At 43.7% G+C, this 13,533-nt stretch overlaps 1 long non-coding RNA gene across 2 annotated transcripts in view; it reads right to left on the bottom strand.

The window, feature by feature from the left end:
- The window catches only part of LOC141111090 (uncharacterized), a 350,106-nt gene that overhangs the window by 51,256 nt on the left and 285,317 nt on the right, over positions 1 to 13,533 (bottom strand). Inside the window, exon 3 of one of the 2 annotated variants that reach the window (XR_012236379.1) lies at positions 7,597 to 12,411. The exons of the other annotated variant lie outside the window; for it this stretch is intronic. This is a non-coding gene — a long non-coding RNA (uncharacterized lncRNA). Of the gene's footprint in view, positions 1 to 7,596; positions 12,412 to 13,533 lie in introns of those variants that run through there. 2 annotated transcript variants of the gene reach the window in all.

Below are 13,533 nucleotides of genomic sequence, written 5' to 3'. Positions count from 1 at the left end.
CATCAGCCTCATCAGTGCTGCCTTATCAGGGCATCGTAAGAGTGCCGCCTCATCTGTGCCCAACAGTGCAGCCTTATCAGTGCCCATCAGTACAGTCCCATCAGTGCTGCCTTTATCAGTGTCCATCAGTGCCGCCTACCAGTGCCCATCAGTGCAGCCTACCAGTGCTCATCAGTGCAGCCTACCAGTGCTCATCAGTGCAGCCTACCAGTGCCGCCTATCAGTGCCCATCAGTGCCGCCTATCAGTGCTCATTAGTGCAGCCTATCAGTGCAGCCTATCAGTGCCCATCAGTGCAGCCTACCAGTGCCCATCAGTGCCACCTATCAGTGCATATCAGTGCAGCCTACCAATGCCGCCTATCAGTGCCGCCTAGGAGTACCACCTCATCAGTGGCAATCAGTGCAGCCTCGTCAGTTTCAAAATATCACAGCTTACTAGTGTATATTAATTGTGTTTTGATTATGGCATGGAGAACTTTGCAGTGCATGAATTTTCACTGAATGTGGATTGTTTAATGGGTTTGCATTGATTTCAGCATGGAGCACTTTGCATATGCTGGAATCTATGCAAACTTATTAGACAGTCCACATTCAGTGAAAGCTCATGTACTGCAAAGTGCTCCACGCATGCTGGAACCTATGCAAACTTATTAAACGGTCCACATTCAGTGAAAGTTCATGTACTGCAAAGTTTGAAGTACATGAACTTTCACTGAATGTGCACAGTTTAATGAGTTTGAGCATGCATGGAGCACTTTATTGCAATATGTTCTGAAAATTTGCATCTAATCCATGCTGAGCACTGCTGGATGATGACTTACAAAAATAAATGCAACTTACCTGCATTAGGCTTCGCCTCCGCCTGTCACTGGAATGACATGCACCCGGTCTGGCCAGTTACCGGGCGTTTAATGGGGGCGTCATTTGCTCCCTCCCCCGGCCAAGTCCGCCCCATACTTAGTTTAGCAAGTGCCACGCTACAGGCCGCAGCGCCAGGGGCTATATTTGTGCAGGAGCCGGAAGGCGGCCTCGGGAGGCAGCCGTGGGAGCCGGGACTCGTGGGGACAGATCGGGGGGGGGTTTTCACGCGGGGGGCGGCTTTAGCACCGCCCCTGCACCTCTGCCACCCCGGGGCCTGGCCTTGGTAAACTTGTGGGAAATCCGGCCCTGTTTGCATTAAGATTTTGCAATTAGACCAAGCAAATATTTATTATTTGGAATGCCACTTACATTTTGTTATTTCATTACATCTTTCCCCATGCTCGTTAATATGGGATGCTCTGCTATTAATTTTTTTTCTCAGGCCATGAAAACAGAGCCTATTTTTGACAGGGGATGGATGTAGTTAGGCTACTAGGATGTTAGGTAAATTTAATTTTTTGGGGCTGTAGAACAGCAGTTTCTGGGTGTAGAACAGCAGTGTCTTCCTGTAAAACATACACAAGAGAGTGCATTACCACCATACCATTTATTAAAAACACACAACAATATTATACTTACAAAAGAAGATAAAATCAAGCTATTCAAATACACAGCTCCAGCAGGTGGAATGGGCATCTACATCTAATGCCACACAGTAGAGAAGCTATGCGTTTCAGGGGACAGGCCCTCAGAGTCTAAGGAGGGCTGCATCGAGGAAGCCATTGATGGTCATAGTCTTTTCCAACAGTTCCTTGGACTGAGCGCTGGATAGTGCTTAATTCATTTGTCAGCAGTGCCTTTCTGTTGAAGGGATTCCACCTGTTCAGGGGGGCTATCCCCCACCTCCAGCCGTTCTGCTGTTCATCAAGGTCCCAGCTCTGGAAGAGCTAGGGGGCCTACACCTGATAGTTTCTTGGACCCCCCAGACTTCAAATAAGGATCCCGTCTACACAGCCAAGGCACCTGGTGGAAACTGAATGGGCACAGCTGCTCCCCTGACCTTGTGAGTACTGCTTCGTGCAAAATCCTGGTGACTGTGTAACTGTGTACTATTGGGATTGCTGAGCCACATAGTTCCTCTCCTGAGAGGTATATAGTGACTAGTGCCCTTTAGTTTGTGGAAAGACTTTACGCTAACTACCATCTAAGAAGTTCCTCTTTTGAATGGTTAAATACAGTACTCTCCTCTAGTTTCTCATGGGAGAACCATCCTCTAAACCTGGGTCAATAGTTTCCCTCCAGATGAGTACATACCTCTCACCTCTACTAGTCTCTCATGGGAAGATTGTACTCCAAGTTGAGCAGAAAACTGTTCCTGAAGTTTGTTAGTTTGTTTCTGTTAGTGTTCTGGAGTATGGCATACTACCCTGCACTCCAATCCAGTTATTTAATATGCATATGTTTAATGCATATGTATTGCTCTTTCTTTGAACACGATAGCATATGTTAGCTGCTTGTCTGGAATTTAGCTTTTGTGATATTGTTTTTCTAATCAAAATCAATAAACACCTATCAAAATGTACATTATCTCACAAAAGTGAGTACACCCCTCACATTTTTGTAAATATTTTATTATATCTTTTTATATCTTTTCTCGTGACAACGCTGAAGAAATGACACTTTGTTACAATGTAAAGTAGTGAGTATACAGCTTGTATAACAGTGTAAGTTTGCTGTCCCCTCAAAATAACTCAACACACATTAATGTCTAAACCGCTGGCAATAAAAGCAAGTACAGCCCTAAGTGAAAATGTCCATATTGGGCCCAAAGTGTCAATATTTTGTGTGGCCACCATTATTTTCCAGCACTGCCTTAACCCTCTTGGGCATGGCGTTCACCAGAGCTTCACAGGTTGCCACTGTCCTCTTCCACTCCTCCATGATGACATCACAAAGCTGGTGGATGTTAGAGACCTTACGCTCCTTCACCTTCCGTTTTGAGGATGCCCCACAGATGCTCATTGGGTTTAGGTCTGAAGACATGCTTGGCCAGTCCATTACCTTTACCTTCAGCTTCTTTAGCAAGGCAGTGGTCGTCTTGGAGGTGTGTTTGGGGGTCGTTATCATGTTAGAATACTGCCCTGTGGCCCAGTTTCTTGAAGGGAGGGGATCATGCTCTGTTTCAGTATTTCACAGTACATGTTGGCATTCATGGTTCCCTCAATGAACTGTAGGTCCCCAGTGTCGGCAGCACTCATGCAGCCCCAGACCATGACACTCCCACCACCATGCTTGACTGTAGTCAAGACACACTTGTCTTTGTACTCCTCACCTGGTTGCCGCCACACACGCTTGACACCATCTGAACCAAATAAGTTTATCTTGGTCTCATCAGACCACAGGACAGGGTTCCAGTAATCCATGTCCTTAGTCTGCTTGTCTTCAGCAAACTGTTTGCGGGCTTTCTTGTGCATCATCTTTAGAAGAGGCTTCCTTCTGGAATGACAGCCATGCAGACCAATTTGATGCAGTGTGCAGCGTATAGTCTGAGCACTGACAGGCTGACCGCCACTCCTTCAACCTCTGCAGCAATGCTGGCAGCACTCATATGTCTATTTCCCAAAGACAACCTCTGGATATGATGCTGAGCACATGCACTCAACTTCTTTGGTCGACCATGGCGAGGCCTGTTCTGAGTGGAACCTGTCTTGTTAAACCACTGTATGGTCTTGGCCACCATGCTGCAGCTCAGTTTTTAGGATCTTGGCAATCTTCTTATAACCTAGACCATCTTTATGTAGAGTAACAACTCTTTTTTTCAGATCCTCAGAGTTTTTTGCCTTGAGGTGCCATGTTGAACTTCCAGTGACCAGTATGAGAGAGTGAGAGCGTAAGATCTCTAACATCCACCAAACGCACCTGCTCCCCATTCATACTCGAAACCGTATAACAATAATGAGTCACATGACACCGGGGAGGGAAAATGGCTAATTGTTCCCAATTTGGACATTTTGACTTAGGGGTGTTCGCACTTTTGTTGCCAGCTGTTTAGACTTTAATGGCTAATTAGTGTGTTGAGTTATTTTGAGGGGGGATAGAAAATGTACACTGTTATACAAGCTGTACACTGGTAGCTGTGGCTGTAGCTGTGCAACCAAATTTCTATGATCTTTACTGGGAATGCCATTATTCCCAAACCCCATCCAAGTTAAATTCCCTCAATAAAACAACATGTAGCGCTGGTAGATTTACAATCTACCGCAGATTAGGTAAATTTAGTAAATTGTGTGTTAAGAAGGTTAAAAGTTCGCCTCTGTTCCAGCTTGGCTGACATTGTGTGTGCTTCCGTGCTGACCGGTGGGTGTCGCTGTTACCATTAGTCAGTGTTGGAAGGGCAACGTGTCGAAGTGTATAGATGCCCCTCTGTCTCGGAGACAAGCTCGGTGGATGTGGTCTTCTGAGGTGCATTCTGGGAAGGGGGTATTTATGGGACAGACGCCATGTTCTAAGGTCGTTTTGCAGCCACCTGCTGGCCCTCCTGGCCGACAGGTATGCGTTAAGGAGCTACCTCGTGGTTCTCCGATCGGGAGCCCACGATGCTACGGCGCAGGGGTGGGTCCAGAGGCTTGTCTGGGGCCTACCACCGCAGCCGAGGAATGGTCCTGAGCTGTTGGTCCTGTGTGACGAAGCTGGACAGCCGAGGAGATCCCAGGGGAGGACCCATCTTGGAGAGATCACGCAGCATGCTGGTCTATAGAGGGGCCTGGTGACTTGGCTGGAGGACGTATCCAAAAGAAGTAACCATACAGCATAGTGTTGCCGGTTCGGCTTAAAGGTTCAGGCACTGTGGCTGGCTGTTCACTGCAGAAGATCTGATACATCCTGTGGCAGAGGATCGTGCAGATTTACCCCCCTAATAAGTCTGTGGCAGAGACTTTAGATTCATGCTGCATACAGGCTGCTAGACCGGTGAGAGAGGCCTATCCAGACGAGCAAAGAGTGCATCCCATAAGGGGAACTCATTCCACATAATTATCTGAATTCTACCAGGACATTTGTTGCTAAGATCTTGTAAGAAGATATTTGAGTTTCTCCTGAAGGTTTCCTTTTCTGTCTCTTTCCTGCTACTTCCTAAAGCTTGACTGTTCAATAAAGCATTGAAAACGTACTCCAGTGTTGGTGCGTGTGTCGTCCAGCAGTAAACTCAATGGAAACCCTAGACCCGGTGCCAGTGAAACAGAGGGAAGCAAAGTGAAGGTAACAGACCCGCTTAAACTAGCAGCTCCACCATGAGATAGTGCTACAAACAAAACAAAGCCAACGGACTGTCCATTGTCTTAGAGTGTCTGGGAAGTGAATGCCAAGCTGGGCAGGGGGATAGGTGGGCCACATCACTTAGCAGCCCCTATGAGGGTATCGCTACAATTGGATTAAAAAGAATGCACGAAGCACCAAGTTAAATCCCATTTAGGGAATAAAGTGCTTAATGAAGGCCTTATCCTCATGACCGACTTCATGAACTGAGACACTACAGAATGTGATATCCATCTTTTGCAAGTCAAAGCAGATACAACTGAAACCTGAACTGTAGATTAAACCATTTTCTAAACCAGACTGAAGAAACGTTGAGACAAGAAAGTTGAGACACCAATGGAAACAGGGGATCAAACTGCTGAGAGGAATCAAAATGCAGAAAAGGGCACCATATTCTGTAATAAGTAGAGTTCTTGGAATTCTCCTTGCTTTAAATAACATTTTGATGACTGTATCTGAGATGTCTAGCTTTCTGTACCAATGTCTCTCAATGTCCACTCCATCAAGTTGAAACATCTGACATTTGGATGCTGTTGGAATTTGCCTTGTACTAGCTGACCTGGTGCTAGCAGTAGAGGAATTGGTGGCTCAATTTTCATCTTCTATAACAATGAGAAACATGGCCTCCTGGGACCGAAAGGGAATAATGGAAACAGCTGAGATATACTCTCCCTGGATCCTCAGGAGGACTTGCAGGATCAACAGAACTGGAGGGAAAATATAGGCCAGATGAAACCACCATCAGAGAACCCTGGGCCATATTTTTGGAGAAGTACTCTGGTAGTCAAGCACTGGCAGCGGAGTCAATAAGATCTATTTCCAAATTTCCCAGGGCTTGACTATCTGTTTCATGATTGTTCAATGCCCATTTTTTGTGGTTGGAAAACACCCTCTGACCCTGGCAGAGATAATGCTCTTAGACTGAAGATACAACAGCAGAAGACTTTTGGTTCCACCCTGCCTCTTTACGCAGGCCACTGCTGTCCTGTTATCTGACAATTTCCGAAGACTGGATGACAGGAAGCAACACTGTAACCAGAGGCCCTGAGTCTGGAATCCCATGTAATAAGCTCCCCAACTTTCCTGACTGACATCACTCAACACAATTTCTGAATTTAGTCCTAAGGGTCTGCCCTGGGACAGTTCACTGAGTTCCAACCACTTAGTGGCCTTCTTATTGTGATGGGAAGGGGAATCATCTTGGACAGGGAGGATCTATTTCCCTACTTAAGGAAGTTGTACTGAAAACTCCTGTGATGTCACTTTGCCCATGTCACAGAGGATGGAAGCTGACTGAGAACTTGCATACAATCCCCTCTGTTATATGACGACTTCTTTATTACCTTCCAGACTGTCTCCCCAATTTTCTGATTTTTCTTAGAGGAAGAAAGACAATCAACCATGACGTTTTGTAAGAAATGCCCAGGTATTTGTGCAATTGAGTAGGACAAAGCTAACTTTTCTGGACATTCACCAGACACCCGTAATGTGCCAACACCTTCTGCGGCTCTTCAACATCCTAGGTAATTCTGTTAGCACTAGAATATTGTCCAAATAGTGAAAAATTCTGAGACCCTGACAATAAAGAAGGGCAATGAAAGAAGACAGCATATAAACTGGTAATGGCTCTAACCAAAAGCAAATCTTAGATACTTTTGTTACCCTTGCTTTCACATAAAGATAGGCGTCAGCCATATCTACTGACACCAAACCGTTTGGTAGAAACGCCAAGATGATGCTCTGTATTGATTCAAAAAATGGAATGTGGAACCCTGATGAACACATTGAGGAACTTGGGGTTGGGCACCAGCCTACACTTTCCTGAAGAATTTATTATTTAAAATCAAGGGGAATAAACCCTTGAGCTCCTCTCCTAAAGTAGAACAGGGACAATTTCCCAAGACAATAATAATTCTTTAATCTTCTATTGACTTCGCCCAAGCCCATCTGAAACACAGAAGCCTTGTACCTTCAGGAACCATCTAATAAGAAGCATCTTCAGAATGATTTAACTGTGCTCTGTGAACGCTGAGATGCCTTGAATTTGATACTCTTTAAAAAAAAAAAGATTGCCTGTATAATATTCTTTCATAGAAAGGTAGGCTTTGGATTCATCCCTGGAAATCAAATCAATCCCTGGATGCATTATTTAGACTGTCAAGAGTTTTTTCTTCTGTGGAATCAAACTAGATTTTCCGCCACATACTGCGTGGTCTCTTCTAATGTCTTTCCGTAGAGAAACCTACCCTGAAACAGGATGGAGCACAAGCTTTGTTTGGAAGCTGTCTCAGCTAACTAGTGCTTAAGCCTTAAGGTTCCCCTGGCCTTTACAAAATGAGCTATTAGACAACCCCATCATCCACACTTCATCCACTGCTGCCTCTCTGATATAATCTTCTTCCATTGTTTCATAAATGTAATTTTTTGTTTAATACATTTTTATTAAAGAAAAATATAGCAAATATACAAATACAGCACAAAATAGAAAACAGTTCTATTTGTACAATAACATAGAATACAGTACTCATGGAATCCATCAATTAGGAAATTACAGTAGGTACCTCCAGGAAGATGCATAGAGTCAATGTAGCAACTAATTGGACACAAGATGTTAACTAGGTGAGTACTATAATTCAAACATAGTTGAGTAGGACATATTGCTTTGGTTTAATAAAGATATACATTAAGAAAGAGTAGTGGTAGAGAAAGAAAGAAAAAAAGAGAAAGAAAGTGGGGAAGAAGAAAAGAGGAAGAAATGAAGGAAGATATGTTAAAAAAAAAAAAAAAAAGGGGGGTGGGGGGGAGAGGATAGAGAGTTGCCGGCATGCATGTATTGAGTGGAGGGGAGAATTAGCATAATCAGGTGCTAGATGGCTAAGCTAGAGTGTTAGGTTTAAGGGGTTTGAGCAATAAGATTTGTATATGTGGCGTTAGTCTGAAATTTTGTCTCCCAAATTAGGCTCCCAAATTAGGGAATATTTCTGGGAGGTCCCTCTAATATTATGGCTGATACTCTCCATGAGGTGTACATTGTCAACCATTTATAGCCAAGCTTTTATAGAAGGAATTACTGGTTGGCCCCACAAAGTGGGTATTAAGGCCTTGGCAGTATTCAAAAGATGAGGAATGATTGAGCGTTTGTATGACCTTATGGGAGTTTTTGTGACATGAAAAAGAATAGCCCACGGGTCATTTGGTATATGAACATCAGCGATCTGAACAATCAGAGTATGAATATCATCCCAATATGGTAGGGTAAGTGGACAAAACCACCATATGTGTGCATGAGTAGCTTTGTTCCCACAGTTCCTCCAGCACAATGGGGAGCTGGCGGGGAACATTTGGTGCAATTGAACTGGGGTGTAATGCCACCTAGTGAGCAATTTATAGTTGACCTCTGACATTCTTGAGGCTAAGGACGAGGTGTGGGCTAATTGTAGGACCCTATCATTTTGGCTGTCAGTCAAGGAAAAATCAAGGTCAGTTTGCCATTTAGTCAGATAAGGAGGGAAGTCAGGGTTTTGAAGAGTAATAAGGGCTTTATAAAATAAAGAAATGCTATGTAGGGGAGGGTCTTTTGGATTAAATATCACTTCTATATCGTTTAAATCACTAACGCCCCTAAGTGGAGTAGGAAGAGAGCTTAAGAAGTGTTGTATTTGGTGGTATCTCCACTTATCTAGGAACATGGCAGATTTAGGAGCATGGATCGCATGTAATGGTTTGAGTACGTTGCCATTTAAAATGTGAGAGAGGTTCTTCTGACCTCCATGATTTAAAACCTGGATCCTGAAGGCCTGGCAGAAAGTATGTGTGATTGAGGAGAGGTAATAGAGGGGAGTCATAAGTCCAAGAAATTTTTTTATGTAGAGCGTCCCATACATCTAAAGAGGAAATAGTAAGGGCCGAGGTAGTACGAGCAAGGTTCCTGTGGGAGCGAGGTATCCAGGGAGCTATTGAAAGATCCACACCACTTAAGAAATACTCAATTTGTACCCATAGATTTGAGTTAAGGGCATATTTCCATTCAGCTAGTCTGGCCAATACAGTTGCTTGATAATATGCCTTGAAATTAGGAAGTGCCAGACCACCTGAGCTTTTGGAACGAAACAATAACTCTCTGGATATTCTAAGGTGTCTGTCTTTCTAGATAATGCGGGAAATCATGGACTGTAAAATAGTAAAAAATCCCACTGGAACACATAATGGTAGCATTTGGAAGAGGAAGAGGATGAGAGGTAATAAGTTCATTTTAATTATATTAACCTTCCCTAACCAGGTGTGGGACAAGTTAGACCATTTTCGTAGGTCGACTCTGATCTTGTTTAGCATGGGAATATAATTGTATCGAAAAAGGGATTGAAGATTAGAAGTAAGATAAACACCTTTTCATACAATTTGGTTACCATTTAAAGGGAAAGAGGGGTTTGGGAGAGAGAGTCTCGGACTTAGGGATGTTAATGTTTAAAATTTCGGATTTAGATTTAAAGTTTTATTTTAAAGTTAGAAATTGATTGAAACGTGGAAAACGCAGACATCAAGTTCGGAATCGAAATACGTGGTTGTTGAATGAAAAATAATACATTGTCTGCATAAGCCGCGTATTTATGGGATCTGTTGCCTATTTGTATGCCTTTGATATTGGCATTATTCCTAATTGTGGCTAAAAAAGGTTCTAAAGTAATAGCAAAAAGGAGAGGGGAGAGGGACATCCTTGTCTGGTTCCATTATGTAAGACGAAGGGGTCACTCAGCGTTCCGTTAATCCTAACTTGAGCTGAGGGATTAGAATAAAGGGAAGAAATACGATGGAACATTTTAGGACCCATACCGAAGTGGCGTAAGGTCATATTAAGGTACTCCCAGTCCACCCTATCAAAAGCTTTTTCTGCATCAGTGGAAAGGAGTAGGGTGGGCTGGGAGCACCACTGAACATATTGAATTAGGGAAATTGCACGAAGGGAATTATCTTTTGCATCTCTAGAGGGTATGAAACCTGTTTGGTCTGCCGAGATCCAATTGGGTATAAGGAGAAGTAAGCGGTTTGCCATTACTTATAATAATTTAATGTCAACGTTTATTAATGATATTGATCTAAAACTGTTACAAAGGGTAGGATCCTTATCTGGTTTGGGAATGACAGTGATATGAGTCGAAAGTGATTCTGGGCGTAAACCTGAGGAGTGAGAGATAGAGTTTGCATATTCAGAGAGGCGAGGGAGCAGGATGTCACTAAATGTTTTATAATATAAAATAGTGAACCCGTCAGGTCCAGGGGCTTTACCAGAGGGGGAGGACTTCAATGCTGCTTGAAATTCCTCAACTGAGAAGTCTTCCTCCAATTCTTTAAGGACAAATATGGGTAATTTAGGAAGATTTGCCTCTCTCAAGTAGGAAAGCATGCGATTCCTTCTCTCCTTATGAGGAAGAGAGGACAAGTCATTTTTGACGTTATATAGGTCCGCGTAATAATCTCTAAAGGCTTTAGCGATATCTGGAGTTGCATGGGCCAATTCACCTGACGAAAGCTTAATTTTGGGGATAAACGATTGCGACTGTTTAGTCTTTAGTGATCTAGCCAATAATCTACTTGCTTTGTTCCCCCATTCGTAAAATTTCTGTGACAAACGCTGGAACTTTCTCTTGGTGTCTAAATTAAGGAGGGATTTCAATTCCTCATGTTTAAGTGTGAGGGATTGAAGGTGTTCAATATGTAAAGAAAGTTTATGCTGCTTGTCAAGAGCGGCTATCTGTTGTAAAACCTGGTTAATTTGTTGACCATGTTCTCTTTTTATCCGAGCACCAAGCTCAATGAGGCGGCCTCTAATAGTAGCCTTATGAGCTTCCCATACGATAGAAGGGGAGGTGTCAGAGGATTTGTTTTCCTTAAAGTACTGCGATAAATGAGAAGCCAACATAGAGACCTCCGCTTAAGCTTCATTAAGCTTCCAGTTGGTGGTACGTCGGGGTAGGGAGGGCATGGTCAATGTCATTGACACAGGTGCGTGGTCTGAAATTGATGCAATGCCTGTGAGCAGAGTGTAAGAGGGGTAGATGAAAATGGTCTAGGAATATGTTGTCTATTCTGGAGTATGATTGGTGTGTTGAGGAATAGTGTGAAAAATCCTTCTCCTTGGGATGAAGAAGGCGCCAGACATCCATCAATTGATGATCAAGAAGCCGTTTTTTCACAAATTTCAGTTGTTTGAAAGAGATATTAGAACGGCTTTGTGATGTATCAATAGTGGGGTCTAACGGCATGTTTATATCCCCCGCTAGGATTGTGAGTCCCTTAGCAAAGTGTGACAATTTAGTCAATATTTGGGAGAGAAAGGCAGGCTGGTTATGGTTCGGGCAGTAGATATTTGCAAGCGTGCATTGAACATTTCCAATAAATCCCCTAAGAAAAAGAAAGCGACCATGGTCATCCACAAGCATATCAGATAGCCTAAAGGACACATTTCTGCAAAAACCAATGGCTACTCCCTTGGTCTTATTGGTGTCTGATAGGCTATAGTACCACTGCGGAAAGTTAGGTGAGGTTAGTTTAACAGGTGTCGTGTCAGTTAATTGCGTTTCCTGAAGGAAGGCAATGAAACACGTAGCTTGTTTCAGTTCCCGATAGTTGGTGTCTTTTAGCAGCGACATTAAGACCCCTAACATTATAGGATACAATCTTTACCTTAGCCATTTAAAAATAAAATGAGGGCCTTCAGTCTATCTTGCCATGCATGCCAGCAGGGAGGGGGAAGTGGAATCCACTAGCGCCGTTTATCTTCTGGTCTCCTAGAGGGCGGAAGGCAGCCTTCCCGGGATGAGCGTCTGTTCGGTGCCCGGCTCACAGGAACGGCAGGCCGGAGGTTCCGAACGGGCCGCAGGCCCCAAGATGGCGGCGGGCGTCTCTGATGTGGAGTGATCTGTAGGCCCGGAACATAAAAGTCAGCCAAAGCCAAGAAAGGACCCTCCAGAAATTTAGCAGGGTGGTCCAGGAGGCTGTAGTGGTGTGAAACAGGCTCACAGGAGGGGATTGGAGCCTGGATGGCGGCGGATTCCCTGTGCTTTGGAGGAGCTCAGCTGAAACACGTCCTCCACGATGCACGTCCAGACACGCCCCCTTCATAAATGTAATTATGAGTAATGATGCAACTTTTCTTTCCAACCACATGGGTCCTGCCTATTCACATGGTTAGATGAATCTGAAGACTTCTCCCATCTCTTCCATCCCAGGCTATCCTCCTGAAAAGGGACCACAAAGAAATATAAGAACTAATTTGAAAAAAAAAGGGTACTTATACACCAATAAGCAAAAGGTTGCTATTTTTCTTGGACTTTGAAGTCCCAGGCAGCAAGGATTGCAGGACCATAACAGGATTGAAGCTTAAAAAAACATAAGACAAAAAGGGAAACATTAAACCACAGATGAGATAAAATCACTCGGAGCCAGGGAAAAACAAGTAATAAAACTTACTACCTAGCAGACAGAGTAATGAAATGACAGCCAGCACCCAAAAAAGGCGCTACCCATTTAAACATGCAAACGCAGAAAAAAGAAACAGATTTCCACCAACAAAAACATCAACAAAAATCATTGTGTACACCGCTACCCTAGCAATGCAACTTCACTCTGGCTGGATCTGCCCAGACCTCTGGAGCCTTGTAACCATGCTAGAAGTGACACAGAAGCTGAGTTTCTTCACCCGTAAAGCAGCGTTTATGCCAAAACACACATGGGATATAGGAATTGCCATAAGCCCTTATACTTAACCAACCGTTTCAATCTGCTGCAGGTAAGCAGAGGAGCCTTTGCTTTACACAGGAGACTGCCCATCCTGACATTAGGGATACTGTACCTCCTAGTGGGAGCCATTTACCTGGGAAAGTTTAAACTTGGAAAGGAAATAAGTAGAGAAGGAAAACAAACTGGACTAAAAAGATCTACATGAAAAGCAAACAGCTAGGGCTGTCCCAGGATGAGGGCTCTGTACACCACCAAGTTCTGAATTTAAGAGCTATTCAAGGGGTTGTCCTCAGGTGGTCAGGTGGATGGAGCTGACCCACATTAGGCTGACGTGAGGCATTCTACGGAAATCCTTTACAGACCAAAAAATATATTAAAATGATTTTTACCTGTTTCTATTTAGTAGCCACTATTGCTTTAACAAAACCAACGTGGAATGCTGTCCCCTTAACATATCTGTACATGTACAGGACCCTGGGCAAGTATTTCACCAAAAATAACCTCTTCATGCCGGCCGTACACATATATGCAGCCTCTCGGCGTTAACACTGAGCGGCCACATATATGCGTACCTGAATGTAAATAAAGATTTGCCTCCTGACACAGTTACTGGTGGCTAA

The sequence above is a fragment of the Aquarana catesbeiana genome, linkage group LG01 (genome assembly GCF_042186555.1).
Source record: "Aquarana catesbeiana isolate 2022-GZ linkage group LG01, ASM4218655v1, whole genome shotgun sequence".
Lineage (NCBI taxonomy): Eukaryota > Metazoa > Chordata > Amphibia > Anura > Ranidae > Aquarana > Aquarana catesbeiana.
The sequence above is the reverse complement of the archived record's forward strand: the minus strand, read 5'-3'. Positions and strand labels throughout refer to the sequence as shown.